This window comes from Anopheles nili, chromosome 3 (genome assembly GCF_943737925.1).
Source record: "Anopheles nili chromosome 3, idAnoNiliSN_F5_01, whole genome shotgun sequence".
Lineage (NCBI taxonomy): Eukaryota > Metazoa > Arthropoda > Insecta > Diptera > Culicidae > Anopheles > Anopheles nili.
Genome location: NC_071292.1, coordinates 52,151,818 through 52,167,679, shown reverse-complemented (window position 1 = coordinate 52,167,679; position 15,862 = coordinate 52,151,818).

Below are 15,862 nucleotides of genomic sequence, written 5' to 3'. Positions count from 1 at the left end.
GCAACATAAATTTCGTGCGTTGAGACGGATCATAATTCGCATTTATTATACTACACGCGCCCTCCGAGTACTAAGTTGCGATGACGTTTCCATGGAAACCGTTGCAAGGAAACGGTTAGCGCGCTATACGCTCCAAATCTTGTTCTAATGTGCTTCAATAGAAACGTAATGAAATTAAATATCACCATCTGCTTCGGTGCGACTGCAAGAAAGAACCCAAAACCCAGCAACACAAAAAATATCACTTTCATCAAGCGGATCATTCGCACTGGCCGTCCGGCAAAGTAAGCCGCCGAGTGCAACGGTTGCGACCAGGAAATGAATTCGAATATGCAAATCCTTGCGAAAAAGACTGCCAGTTTCCGTGGCAGGCTTCTTTATATCCGCTTCTCCGCCGGAATGATAATGTTAAAAAGCGTTAATAAAATAGCTCCCTTTATCCGGACCAAATGCGGCCAAGGCGCGCCGAAAGAAAATCACCATTGTAGCACCCCTCGGTGGCGCGTTCGAACATGCATGCACATGCTGTAGGCACATTTACATCCTTCCGCTTCCGACGACGTTGTTAACATGCGCGCGTGTTAACGCTTTCGCCCCCCTCCGATGGTTAGTTTGTTTCAGGAGAAATTTCAAGAGATTCAATTTCTTTCCGGTTCGTCGTCATCGTGCGGCGTGGTGTTCGTTTCCTATGCGCCTAACAGCCCTTTGCTGGGCTGAGGGAAAAGAAAAAAGAAAGAGAGAAAGAACCAAAGTGGGAGAGAGAGAGACAGCTAGAGAGCAAGAGGGTATATTTCCGCTTCCCTGTGGCACCCTTAGTGCCTCTTTCCGGCACCCTTTTTCCGGCTGTAATGTTGCTTGTTCATTTCCATTCCATGTTTTTATTTATTTATTTTTTGCGTCTCTTCCGGATGGCGTTCCGCTTTTCCCGCTAAAGCAGTGCGCTTTTTTTTTGCTCCATTCGTGCTGCTAAATGTCGAATTTTATGCTCATGTGTTTATTTATGTTTATGCTCATTGCACCGCCTCCATTGCCGTGCACCGTTCCGGCTCCTTGCTTCCCTGCCCGAGCGGGCTTGAGATTTCCTTCAGGGCCATTGTTTATTCGGCAGCTGAAAGATGCGGCCGGGGTCGGCCCAGACTCCGGAGCCACCGGAGCGGATCGAACGAAACGTGGCACCAGGGCGGAAAGCCTGAGCGCCAAGAAGCACACTCCCACTTACCTCGACATTCGATATGCTGTGGTTTCGGCATTATGCTGCAAGCGTAGCATCCATTTCGAGCGGTGAAATATTCCTTGTTCCTCGGCCAAGGTAGCGTACGCGGGCGAGCGACTCGCAAATGGGAGCAATATGAGACGAATTGATGCAATTGTGGGTACGTTTAGAGAGCGGCAATGTATGCCAAATATGTTGCGCATATTTTTCATGGCTCGAAGCACGTTTTAAGCTTCTTTTTTTGAGTGCTCCAAAAGGGCAAGCAAAACGAGAAAATACCGTATTTTTGGTGAGTGCTACACAGGTAGATCTTTCATACCGCTAGCAAGTAGCTTTAACTGGCATTTTGCAGTAGGCATCAAGCTAGGCTGTACCTTCCACATTACGTAGTTTTTTTTTACAAAGTGAACTGTTACTTCCAGCTACCACAGTCTCACTCCCTCGCGTAAACTGTCCAATTCACTTATCATTCGTCCTGTGTCCGATCGGTAGAATAGGTTGGCCAGTCATATCCCTCAGGAACGGCCTCAAAAAGAACGGTTGAGCAGCTCGCCATGCTGCTATGCAAATGCGATTGGGGCATCCGAACGTTACCGGAGGCCCCCCATAATAGGCCTTTATGAAAGATGTAGAAAATTGGGGAAACAGGCAAATACACACACATGCGCACGCACGCAGGGATCGATACCACGCGCTGCAAGGTGTGCGTACGGGGCCGTAAGTTTCCCGTCTGAACGCTGCAGCTCAGACGATGGCTGAGCCCTATTTGATTAGAGATAAATGGATATAGCACGGTACAGTGTTCCGGGCTGGTTCCAACGAGATACACCACAGATACACGACGCCAGTGCTATTCTGTTCCAATTTCCGAAGGGTTCGATTCCGAGCTCCGGGCCTACGAAAGCGGCCAGCGAGAAAGCATCGTCGGTTGCGTTTTTAGCGGGGCCGATAAAATCGCCCGACCTATGGATGGACCACGGATCCCGCTCCCTGAGGAACCGAACGCCGGTGCAGGGCGATACGATCCCACCGATTCGATGCAGATCCCGGGGAGAAAAATAAAGGGAAGCATAAAAACGTACACACCCGGCGCACGCTGGCAGAGGGCACTTTGGCAGCGGCCATATGTTTTGAATAATTCATGCCTTCCAAGTGATGTAATTCGCTCTTTTTTTTTTCTTGTCTCACTTTTTCTCTGGATCGCCTTTGCTCCGTTTCGGCTCACCATCGGCCGGAAGCGGATGGGATAGAGATCGGTTTTCGATGGGGTTTCCCGTTTCCGACCTTCCCAGGGGGGAGTGGGTGTTGCACTCTCGCTAAGGGCGCGTAGGACGGTCCGCGCAGTTTGCACATCAGTGTGCTGCTTTGGCGCCCGGGAACGGCTAGTAAAGAAATGGAATTTGTATACGATAAAATGGCACGTTCGTGAGGAGACTACAGGAAAGATGCGAAGAAGCAAAAAAAAGCAGAACCAACTTCACGAGTCAGATGTTGGTTTACGAATGTGTGAAACTGATCAGAGAAGGCAGCAGATAGTGGTGAAGCTTTAAATGATTCCCCGTTTAGGAAGGTATCCATCGCTCTGCCATTATTTCAAGCAAACTTCACAAATAGGCTCCCGATATACAACACACGCTGAGCAACAGAAGCATGCTTTTTTCATAAAAATCAATCGCCCCATTTACTGGATTCGATTAAAACCACGTTCAGTAAACGTTCCACACCAAGTCCGGGGGATTAATCACATCACTCATATCGGGATTTCTTGCCCGCAGCACCACCAGCTGCGCCTTTGAAGCCATAATTTACGGTATCTTTAAACAGAATAAATAGTCCTCTCGTGGCGCTTGTTGGGGCGATAAAAATTAAGTGCTGCTCCGGAAGGCCGATTCCGAAAGCCTGCGGATTTTCACTTTAATTTAATTTCCTTTTCGTGAGCCCCACGCCGCTTTCGAGCAGCAACAAACAACAACAAGCACGCGCGTGGCCCCCCACCCAATTTGGGGGTGAGATCGCCTGGTGGACAAACAGAAACTGGCAACAAACACCGTCCGAGGGGCTTTGGAGAATCTTTTATTCCATCTATTATCGTCATTTGATCTTAATTAAGAATTAAATGGGAATAAATTTATCTTTCACTTCCGGTAGCGGGAGCCAAACAGTCGTCGTCGACGCTCCGGTTATTCGGGAGGCTGACTCCGGGCGTTTCACTTGGAGCTGGAAAAAGGCGCGCCCGACAGCACCGGAAATACATTCGTTTAATTGTTTTTCGTGCGCCGCCGAGAAAACTAGCGTCGACCGCAAAAGGGGAACGAAAATAAGAATGCTCTCGAAAAGGAAGGAAAAATAAAACAAAACGATTGCCTCTCTGGCTGTTTATACTGCCATGGTGACGGTTCGTGTTAGTTGTTGGCGCACTGTTGCACTCCCAAGACAGTAGGGTGAGTTTTATTGTCCCAATGTACGCCGACGAGCGCGATAATTGGCCACCACGTCGGCAAAGCGCAGACACTGTCAACCCACGACGGGTGATCGGAGAAATTAGAATTTATTTATGCGCCGTACCTCCTGCATATAAATCGCCCATAAGGGAGCGTACGCCGTGAGCGCAAGCATCCTTGAACGGTTGCTTCCCAGTAGGCCGTGAAGTTGCAACGCCTGCTTGGATGCTCCTCAAGGATGCCTTTACGGTCGCTGTGTCCCCATAAAAACGCACCCAGCTAATGGTTGGAGCCATAAAATCTGGCCGTGGTCACATTAGCATCGGCGAGTGACCCACCCGTCGGAGGCGAGTGATTGAGAAGGAACATTTACTTTCGATTTCCTGCCGGTGGAACCATCCTCGGAGGGTGAGACTAATCGATAGCGTTCCGGAGGACCGTGTTTCTCCGGACGGCTGCGGTTCCTCGGTGAATAGTAATCAGGGGTTTTGATTTCCATGGGGAGGTGAAATTAATTGAATATTTAATCGTGACGCGATGTAGCGTCGGAATTGGGTCGTTGGCGGTTACTTTGCCGGGTTCTTACCGAGCGCGCAGAAGTAGTTTGCCCGTGCACGTACCATTCCGTTGCGTTACTTTCGTGCCGAAGGAGTCACATTTCAATTAGTTAATGGGTTCCCGGGCGCTTCAGCCGAGCACGAACGGGCTACGACTTCGCCGCCACGACACTCGTGGGGAACTTTTCCAGCCACAAGACGTGATTGAAGCTGTCAGTCTGGTCAGAGTCCAGAGTTCGCGTCGGCCGAGGGTTCGAACTTTACAGGGATGCGGTTCAAGTGGTGTGAGAACAACACGGCCTAAGATTCGGGAGAGCGGGAAAAGCGAAACTTGCCCGGCACTCATATGGAGTGAAATATTAATGATCAACTTCTGGACGGGCGTTGCTCGTACACCAGCTCTTGTGCCGGGACGTCCCGTAAAAAGGAGGAGGTAATTTCCATCGCAAATACCAATTCCGGCATGATTTGTCCGACCGAAGTCGCCGCACGAACGGATGGGGTGTTGGTAGCTGAAAGTTTTCCCAAAATGTGTGCGCCATGCGTGAACCGTGTGCCGTGTCGTCGGCACAATAAGTCTTCCGTCGTGCCCGACCCACTCGAAGCCGCTGGAAGCCCAAGTCCTTGGCGGTTCCTTGGCGGTGTTAAAACTAAGTCACTAATTCATCTCCGGGGGTCCATTTTGGGGATGGCGAATGCGATGAGTGAGTGGGCCTTGTGCGCTATTGCGTTTAACGGCCTGCAAGGACGAAGTTCCCGCGTGCGAGAGCCGCATCGTTGGCCACCGTCTTTGGGCCACTCTTCCCCCGCCCGGAACAATAACTTCCGAGAGTCAGACGACAGGACGTGCAAAAGGATGCTCGGGGAAGTCGGTCGAGTTTGGTTTTGGTGGGTTGTGTTTTGGGATGTGGTTGGTTTCCGGGGTTTCTTCTACCATCGAGCGAAGGCGCACACATTCTCTCTCTCTCTCTCTCTCTCTCGCTCTCTCTCTTTCTCTCGAGTATCGTAGTGGCCCCAAAAACCGCCAGCCGCCAGTGTCAGAAGTTGTGAACATAAATTTCAGCGCTAGATTCATAGCCACCCGTTGACAGATGGCGGGCGACACGGTACGGCACGACGAGCACGTTGGCCTCGCCGAACATTGCACTTTTCCTGCGCGTGGCTTAACGGACCAGATTTTGGGCGCTCGAGGCAAGTTCGAGGACAGCGAATGCGCATGAAGCGCGAGGCTGTAAGTGCTTGCAGGAAGCAAAACAAAAAACAAAAACATAATAATAGCGTATGCTCGGTTCGGAGAGTACGAAATGCAAACAATATGAGCGAGGATACGTTCCTAAGGACACATAAGTCCTCCACCCAACCGATCGACTGGTGGAAAGGCGCCCGTGGCGAAAGGCGAAAGGATAAATATAAAATGGCGACAAGGAGCAAACAACGAACGGCAAAAGAAACGACACCATTAGTACTAATTAAGTCGGAGCATGTCGGCGAGTTTTTATCGGTTGTCTGCACTTTTGCGCACCGCAGGTCCGCTGCTCCGCTTGCGGAAGTTTTTGGGGGCAAATTTTCGCCCGAGTGATGAACCGGAAAGCCCGGGTGACGTTGGCATATGGGAACAAACAAACGCTCTGCTCGGGATGCATTTGAGTGGCTGGGAATGAGCGGAGGCATTGGAAGTGGTGATTAAAGAAAGAACGACAAAAAGAAAACCACCCAACAACGCAGCAACGGCAAAAAAAACAGAAATCAACCCTCTCGCAAAATAAACACGACATTCACACACGCCGATAGTAGTTAGGCGCAAACAACACACTCCATAATGGTTTTTAGCTTGGGTCTGTTGTTTGGCATGTTTTCAAATTGCGGCCGACGCTTCCTGCCACCACCGTGGCGGTGCATGTGGCTTGTGGAAAGTTTTTTTTTTGTTGTATTTCTGTGTGCTATCGTCCTTTTCCATCCCCGAGGGCTATCGAAAAAGTTCCAACACAGATCTGAAACAGAGCGCGTGGGTGATAAAAATCTCATAACCATCCACCGATACGTGGAAAAGCGCATACAAACACATCCACACCCACCCATCGAGGAATGCCAATCCACCGTTCCCAACGTTCAGCAAGGACGATTGATCCCGCGGCTGAACCGTGCGAAAGGGAATTTGTTCCCGGGATCCGATCGCGTTCCGGTGCTGTGGATGCAAAGCGCAGGGAAACACATTTCGCTGTTTGTATAGATTAGTATAACGAGAGTTTGTCGTCGCGATTTCAATTCCATCATATGCCATTTGCTAAAGCTGTGCTCGTCGTACCGATTTGGGTACGCTACATCGGGTTCCGCTTTGGGCACATGTTCCAGAACACCAGCGACACACGCTCGCCCAGCGGATCGGTGGAATTGGTGGCACAAGCGCAATAAACATGATGATAATTTTTCAATTTTCCTACACCCACCCTACACTGTCTGTGTGTCGTTGGTAGCAGTTAGCGGATGAAGGATACGGAAGGGCTCTCAGATATGCCATTTAGCAGCTGGCGAGTAATGCGGATAGTGGGAAGTCGAAATGGCTTCATAGAAGTTTCATCGCTCGTCGGAAATTGAAAGTTTTTAAACACATTTGTGCAGAGGCTCGAGGCGTTGTCTCAATTCCTCTTGCTTTCTAAGCAACTTTCAAGAAATTGTTTAAGCCATTAAGTCGCATTGTTTCGAAGAAGGACACAAACCAAACCAAAGAACGATATCGCTCTCCACTCGGGTGATTATGATAATCGAATACAGCCCATCAAAACTAAAGGTATAGTATCGTTCGCGTCGTGCTCGCCAATGTGGATGGGATTCATCAGCGAATGCACATCATGCACACGGTGGACTGCGACTGCGGCACCCTGTAATTGAATCTATCCACTATCCGAATGGTGGCCTCTTCCTCCGTAAGCCAGCCCAGCCGAGCTATCGACCTCCAGCGCTACATGGCACCGGGATATTGTTTTACGAATTTTCACCGCCCCCAAAAACCATTCGAGATACAAATTGTGAAACGGAACCGGCCGTCGACGGCGGCTAGTAGTGGCTTAGCGCCTGCGAAACGGAACCATTCGTGGCACGGTGTGAGACTCGCTCGTCGTCCCCTCGACTACGCTTCCACATTTCACTTTTGTGGCTAAAGCGATATTTTTGGTTCGGTAGGCGAACGTGCCCGGAAAGCGAAACTAATTTTAAGGACATTCGCGGCAAGCGAGGACACTTTCGGCGTGAGAGAAGCTGAACCGGCTGTTGAAGGACCAACCCAAGGGGTGGCCACCTTGTCACGCACACCAATGTTCATTCGGTGAGGGTTTCTTCTTCTATTGGTTTGAAAATCCTTCAGACGTCCTCGGAACTTGAAATTCGGTTCAAATTATGACTGCAAGCCTAGTGACACTTGCTTTCATCTGCGCTGCTACGTCAAACGGTCGCATAAGCCGTGCGCTTCACATTCGCGTGCTGGTTTGAAAATCGAAAATCAAATAAAAACAATTTCCTTTGCCGTGCCCGGCGTGGGGAGCATTTATCCTGGGCTCAATATCTTTCCGCCATTTAAAGGAAGACTCCTCCCAACAAAAACTACACCGTACCCGGAAATGGGACCCTCTTTTCGAGGAGAAGACTCGGATCGATTCACGACCCACGGTCGCTGCTATTCGCGGGCTGAATAATACGATTCCACGCGTAAATCTTGTTGGCTAAAGGTGGCTTTGCGTCCCGCCACCGATGGATTTGCTATCGTCAATCGATTCCGTCGGCGGTACGGCGAAATTGACTGCCAAAAATGACAATCACTCACCAAGAGAGGTGGCAAGGCGACGTGGCGTCTTTCGCTGCCTTCTTGAGCGATTTCGCAGGCAGCCGCTAAGAAGATGAATTTAGTCTCTTTTTTTTGCTTTCGTTCGTGTTTTTTTTTTATTCTTGCTCCACTCAAATGTACCCACACCTACCGCTTCTTTATCGCTTACGCCCACCGAAGGATGGTGGAAGAATTCAGCGCGCTCACCTTTTGGAACCCTTGGCCGGTTGATAAGCGGTTGCTGGCGACGACATTATATCGAACGTTTTGATTGTTGGCATGTGAACTGGCGGGAAATTAAATTTCCGCTGCAATGGAAAGCCAACACCGGTGCGGAATTTCAACGCCGCCGGTTCGACGGAACCGGATCCGTTTCGGATATCCAAAACCCTACTACCCTGTGGCCCTGTAAGAAAGGGCAATCTAGCGGATGATCGGTTCGCCTGCTGGTGCTGCGCCTGTTGTATGCACACCAAACAAGGGGACTGGTTCTAGGTGGAGTTTCCCTGTGAAATAGGAGCCCTACACTCGGCTCGGCTCAAACGCCTCTTGACGTATCGCAGCATCTAGTGGAATTTCACGCTTGCGATATATTTCCATCATAGCATAACCGTCGCACGCGAAATAAGGTATGCGAATGCAGCGTTGAATTAAACAAACATTTGGTACAAAAACCACCACTGGATGGGCAATTTCGTGCTCGAAAACGTGCTCGATAAGATTTATTTCGCATGCCACCACTGTGACCGATCGCGACGCACTACAAAGCCCTCGCTGCACGCAGAACAACGATATGCTGAATAAACACAAAAACCAGACGCACGATGGTAAACGGTTGCAACTTTCTCCTTCCAACCGGAAAATGGAAACATGTCGAACTGGGAAGTAAATGCTGGCTCTGTAATCCTTCTGCCCGCAACCAGACAGAGCACGGGCTGGAAGCCGATGGAGGCGCCCAGCCGCTATGAGGACTGTGAGCGAATGTATTGTGGACTTTTCATCTGCTGCCCGCCTGCCACCGATGCTGCCGCCGTTCGCTGGGCTCAAATATTTATTGCTGCTGTTTCTGCTGATAACGTTTCATAATTACCACGTTGATTTCGGTGCTGAAAGTGCGCCCCGCACAATGGTCTGGGGGAGCGATTTAAATGTACGCTGGGTGGCGCAAAACCCACCCCGGGTCGGATGATAATCGGTTTTTAAAATCTCGTCGTTCCACCCTCGTTGAACGACCGGTTTCCATTTGTACGCAAAAGGGGTTTCGTGGAACGCCGCGAATGTCCCGTGCCAGATTTATGTTGATTCATTGTATTATCCGCACTTGATGTTGCATGTAATTTAACCGATCCCTGTTTTTCCATCCGCCGCCAGCTCTCACTCGCTCGTTGCGATGCGACGGCACGTTCTATCTAATCACGACCGAGCGGCCCGTGTGCTTGAATAGCAACCGTCATTGCCATTTTCCGGACCACTGCAACGGGGGTGTACCCTCCTTTTGATGGCATTTTCCCGCATGGCGTTCGTCCGCGGGGAACGATCGCCAAGTGCAGTTTGCTCGACGCCCTTGCGCGACTGTGTGACTGTTGACTTTAACATTAATTTCCAATTTTTCACAGCGGAAACTGCTATTTAAAAGTGGTTGTGCCAATGGAGGACATCAAGACCGCACGGGTGGCGCATTTGCGGAAGAGAGAAAGAGCAAAAAGACAGCGTACAAGTTAGAAGCTAATTTAAAAACTTTGATCGTTTATTTGCATGTGCACAGGAGCAGACAGCGAGTTCTCTCACTGCCATTCTGGCTGCTGGTGCTTTATACCACCACGACGGCGTGTCTTCGTCGGACAGGAAGGTTATTAAAAATTAAATTGAGGAAATTACGACCGACAGACCACGCGGCCATAAGGCCAAACCAGACCAAGCCCAAGAGATGGCCTTTGGGTGCCGTTGCACCCCACTGGCATAGGGCGTGTGACAGGTTTCGTTCAGGCACTCAGCAGGGATTAACATCCGAACCGTTGTAATTAATTGTTTTCCCTGTTCGCCCCTCGGGTGGCTGCTTGGTCGGCGGGTGAATCGTTACCGAAAAGGGGTGATTTGCATTTGCATACGAATGGCGATGGGTTTCTTCCGTGCGAAGGTACGCGCTGAAGCGAGAGACAGCTTCTGGTGAGACCGCCAGATGCTAGTAGGAGGTTTGTTTGATGGTTGGTTCGTTTGAAAATGGCGGCACCGTTCATCAGAGCTGGCCTGGCGGTGCCAGTGAGGGTCATTGGTCGGATATTAGTCAGTTGTCCAGTGCAGTTGTCTCGCGTTCCAACCACATCCCAAGGAAGCACGGACCGGGTTAGATTAATTCGAGGAAGTCGTTGCGTTGCGTTTCTCGGCTCATAAGGCACCGGAATCGCCGGGCTAGCTGACGGACCGTGCCAACCTGGCAGACGTTCACAATTAATCAGCGCCATCCAGAGTGAAGCACGCCTGATGAATAGGGATAATTTTCTACCGGCCTCACAAGGCACCTGGTTTGCCAGAAATGGCAGAAGATAGTTTTCTCTTGGAATGTGTCTGAATGCGATAAAAAAAACTTCATTTTTCTACTTTGTGTGTAAATTAATGGTTTAATACAGCTATTACTATCGAGCCCGCCTGTAACAGTAATTATTCGAAAGCGGATCTTCGTTTTCTCGTAATTTTATTTTAATACTGAAGCGATGCTCATAAATATTTCATCTCGATGCCACGTTTGCTTGCATCCAGCATTCACTTCCCAGTCAATTGCTCTGACTCTCAAATCAAACTAAACAAATTGTGCATAAAACATAAAATAAATCACATTTCCTCTGCCGATAAACGAGCAATCGTTCCCCAGCCTGCGGGACTTCGCGCTTCACGATGAAAGCAATAATAAACGGTATTCAATTACCGGGTCTTCTTCATCTTTAAAATATCCAATAACTGTTAACCTCTCGGTTGATCTGGACTGATTGTCCAATCTACTCGCTTCCCAGAGTTGCCCTCGGAACGAGTGGGTCGTGAAACTGTCGTCGAATTCCCGGTGTTCCATCACCACCACCGACAGCCACGCAAGCCCACACGTGCATGAATATTCAGCACACAGATAACCATTTTTGCGGAGGAGTAACAAACAAAAACAAAGCCAAAACGAAAAACAAATCCCTCTCGGGTGCTGCCGAGTGGCGAGAGAGAGGGAAAACATAAACAGTATTAAAATTCGGAAAACTGAGCAAAAGCACTGGCCTCACCGGGCTCGGCAGGATTGTGAAATGAAAATCCGCTTCCGGGATCGAGCTGCCGATCGGTAGGGCAATTTGTAATTAAAAACACTCGAGATTTTAATAAATTTCACCCTTCAGGCCTTCCTGGGTAATCGGCGATCGCGCTTGGGGTCGCGATCGGGTGGCGCAGATATTCTCCCTCGGGGAGAATGGTCTCATTCTTTTTTCCCGTTGCTCTTTACGCATTCCGATAGAAAAAAAGAAACAAACAAAAATAAGCGCCAATGCACTTATGCATGTTCCCGGCAAAATGCACATTTTGTCCACAGCAAGTGGATGGTTTGGGTGGGTGGTATTGAAGCAACGCAAAATCATCACCCTTTTAAGCCGGTATTTTTTTTTCTCCCGTCGTTGTTCGTTTATTTTTTCGGGCAATTTTTGTTTTTGTCATCCTTCCCAACAAATGTGTTTGAGTCGCGGGATCAAAAGCGCTGAAACTGCGTCGAAATAACTGCGAGCTGAAATAGCGATGGCGATGATCGTGACGATGATACTGTGTGTTGGTCATTTACCCACCGATGACCCACCGGCGCAATGAGGGCACGCGTGCAGATAAGCCCCCGGGGCGTAGAAGAATAATTTACAGGACAACGCCAGGCCATTCTTTTTTCGTTCTGTTCGTGTTGTGTGTGTTGGGACCGGGCACGCTTAATATTCAGCATAAATTTGATTTCATTTTTCCAACCCACTCGTAAAGCGCGTCCTCAACGGGGATCACTCGAAAAAGGTTGGCAACAGTGTGGGGGGGGATTTATTATTGATGCCACGGTATTGATATTATTCATGCAGATCAATTTTGTCGAAACATTTAAGGAGCACGGAAAAAAACCAACTCGTTGAAACAGAAATGGAGAGCAAAAAAGATTAATCTTCCCATCGTTGATATTCCCACTCCTGATGGTAATTTTGAGCATGCATTCCGCGCACATATTGAACTGAAATTATTTGCACTCCACGGTGCTACGGAAAAAAAATTTATCAACAGCATCGTTGTATGAAAACGCCGTACCAAAACGACGTTGGATTCTTTGATGTACCAATATTTCCCACCTAAGAATCAAAAATAAAGGGAAAATAAAAACTCCCATTTCCAGCACGGTGTTTAAAAAATAGGGTGAAAATCTCAAAATCGGTCGCTGTTGAATTCGGCCATTGTACTGCATGTGCAACGCCACTGGGTGGTGTTAAAAAGAAGAAACGTGAGCAAAAGTAAAAAAGCGCAAGCCTTCGTCTGTCCCCGGGCTGAATGATGACACCTGTGGGAAATGTATTTATGTGTCTCCGTGGTGACGTTGGCGCATAAATTAAAATCGTTGCATCCCCAGGAACGCGCGGAAGTCACCACCAGCGCCGGTGCCGACGAGGTGGTAGTGCTCAAGCGGTTCCATTCACTTCCGGCTATCCGCTCGCGTCCATCATGGTTTGCGAGCGTGAAATTGAATTCACAACATTTAGCATGGAAATGCAATCGCTTCGCGGCAACCGGGCCCGATGGCGTGCAGGAGCTCGCACGGGAAGCGAAGGGATGGATTCTCGATGACGGATGTAGTGACATTCTTCCCGATACGGTACGTTGGCAACATAAATGATGAGATCATGAGCAACGTTATTGAGCTCGTGGAACTGTCGCACGAAATTTGTAACGCGGGCGCCGAAATCATGCTGGCTTATCTGAAGTGTTTTTGTACGAGCGTTTCAAAAGCGACAGGGATTAGCAGTCGTTAGCGAACCAGGAGCGCTCGGATTGATGTGATAACTCGAGAACGGGTTGTGAATGCTAAAAAAGACACATGAAAAATTAAGGCTAGATGATCCTTGGAATTTTATGGTGCTTTATCAAACTAAAGTACTTTTACTTAACATACTGTAAGAGCACATTCGTTTAAAACGAGTATTTTACTTTTTAACAATTTAATCGGATGGCATGCTGTCTTTAAAACACGAAATCCCAGAACATCCAGTGTCTCAGCGTTCTATTGAACTCACTGAATGGATTAAAAACAATAAACGGTATACTTATGGAAAGGATTTGAAATAAGTAGTGACCGTTTTCCCCGACCTTATATGGCTCCTTAAGCTCCTCTCGAAGGAGGAGTTAAGCTGTCAGATGCAGTTTGATAAGATGTTGAAAGAATCATTATTCTGTCAGCTGACACAGATTGAAGTAATAGAAATGGTAAGACGAATCCTGCACGAGCAACTGATAGAAGCTTTCATTAAATTTTATCTAAAAGCGGCTGTTGCCAGGGAAGGAAAAACCCACTGCATTTCTAATAAAACATAATCATTTCGCTTATCAAGTTGATCCTCCTATGCTTGCTTGATAACACGTACGTGCGCAATACATGGGAGAGGTAGTTAAATCGGTTGCGGCATTAGTGCTGAAACTCCTCCACCCCATTTGCGGTCGTTGTTGAACGCTTCAGCAACGTGAACAGGACCCGGTGTAGCAGAATGAAAAAAAAAGGAATTGATGTACATATTTCAACCGAAGCACGACAGGCACCTCTGCAGCGGTTTGGAAGCGAATGCGATGAAACAAGATGGCAACCAATCCATCGAACTCTCGCCGAGTCTTTTGTGTGTGTGTGTGTGTGTGTGTGTGGTGGGTGAGGTTTTTCTTTTTTTTTTGGTCTTCTATCCGCTCGAAAACAACCGAGCATGAACGCGGAAGTACCGTGGGAGATCGGGCTTTTGAAGCGCTCGAACAAAGGGAAAAAATTCAAACCACCGTCCAAACGCTGCCAGCACCAGCGCCATAGCGGTGTGCAGCAAAAAATTGCTTATCCTCTGAGTTTTCCGGCCTGAAAGTGAGCATAAAAAGTGTCAGAATACCCGGGCGGGCATAGAAGCGGCGAAAAGTGGAGGAACGACAGCAGCGCAAAAGGAGCGAAAGTAAACGTTATACTTTATGGAAACATCATTTAGTCAATTTAACTCACATCAAGCGAGCTTTATGTTCGGTTGGAAGGGATGCATTTGGGAAATTTTCGTGTTTTCGATAGCAGTGAGCAAAAACGCCTCGGTTGAAGCGGAACGACTCTGAAGGTCGGCTGCTTCGAAGAATGGTGGAAACGCAACATGGCGTGGGTTTTTTTTTCGAGTGGATTTTTTCCCGTTTGGCCCGCCCCCCCCCCCCCCCATAAAAAAAGGCTGGACGAGCGAAATCATGCGATGGTGAAAATCAATCACTACTTCCATCCTAACGAGTCGAATGATGAATGAAGCGGGAGCGAAGGAAAATTCTCGGCACAATGGAATGCGGTGTCCGGAAACTGACACATTCCCGCATAGTGAGGTGGTGATGAAATTGAACAAAAAAAAAATAGAAAACGAAAGCCCGATCACTAATGTCCTTTTCCCGAAGGGAAAAGCGCCCCGGGATAGCCGTTGCAGGCTGATGGCGAGGAAAATGTTTGCCTTTCGGGTGATAAACTCTGCCGGTCGGGGTCATGTAGCGGAGCGGTGCGAATTTATCATCACGAAAGTGTGTTAATTCATCGTCATCCTTTCCAATTCCACGGTTCGATGAAAGGAGATTGTAAGTGTGCTTGTGTGTACGTGTGTGTGTATGCACGGGCACGCGATAGGATCTGACCCCGACGTGCGTATTACTTGATGACGATAAAATTAGTGTGCCGGTCATTCTCGTATTTCAACGCCTTTTGAGAGACCCATCGGAATCGGGCCCTATCAGTGTACCCTTATAAATTCCAATTATAATGGCACCGGTCACCGAGACACAAAAGGGAGCAAAAATAAAATCACTAATGCGCTTGCGAGCCGCCAAGCAAGCGTGAGCGTGAGGCGTAGAGGAAAATTAAAATAACTTTCACCCGCTCCCGGTGGGCCAGCCCATCGCCTATGGCCGTGAAAAGTGGACCATCGAGGCGGGCTACGGGCCAGCGAATGGAAGTTTTCCTTTTGAAAGCGGAGAAGATTTACGCAGTGCGGAAGCCACTCTTTCCGCACCGGTCCCACTGCCAGACGTATGAGGATTCGTATGGGCTAATGATTTCACCTTCGGGAGAAAAAGGTTCGCAGGTACGTGATCGAAAGGACGACACCACCTTAAGCAGGCGCCTTAAGAGAGTTACTTTGCGTCGTAAATTGGGTCACTTACCTTTTTATCCCACATCCACACGGGGGATCCGTGCTGCTTTGGGGAGGAGATTCTAAACACGGATCGCAAACTACCGCCCAGCTCAAGTATGGATCCTTTTTTGGAAGAAAACACCGGCCCTCGAGCTCTCGGATGGTGGCTGAAGTTGGATAGGCTGCCGGAGAAAAACTTATCGCAACCGAATGCATATCAAATTTATGCTCTTCTCCGTAACTTTGCTGCCCAAGCTAACTTTGCTGCCCGGCCGAGGATTGGGATTTTTTTTTTGCGGCCCATCCCTCTCGCAAATGCGATCAAAGCGAAACCGGGAGATTCGTTATCGAAGTATTACTGAGGAATCGAGTTTCGCTGAATTCCGTGTCGGGGAAATTGGACCCCAACACGAGCCCGACGCAAAAAGGCAAAACATGTGCGT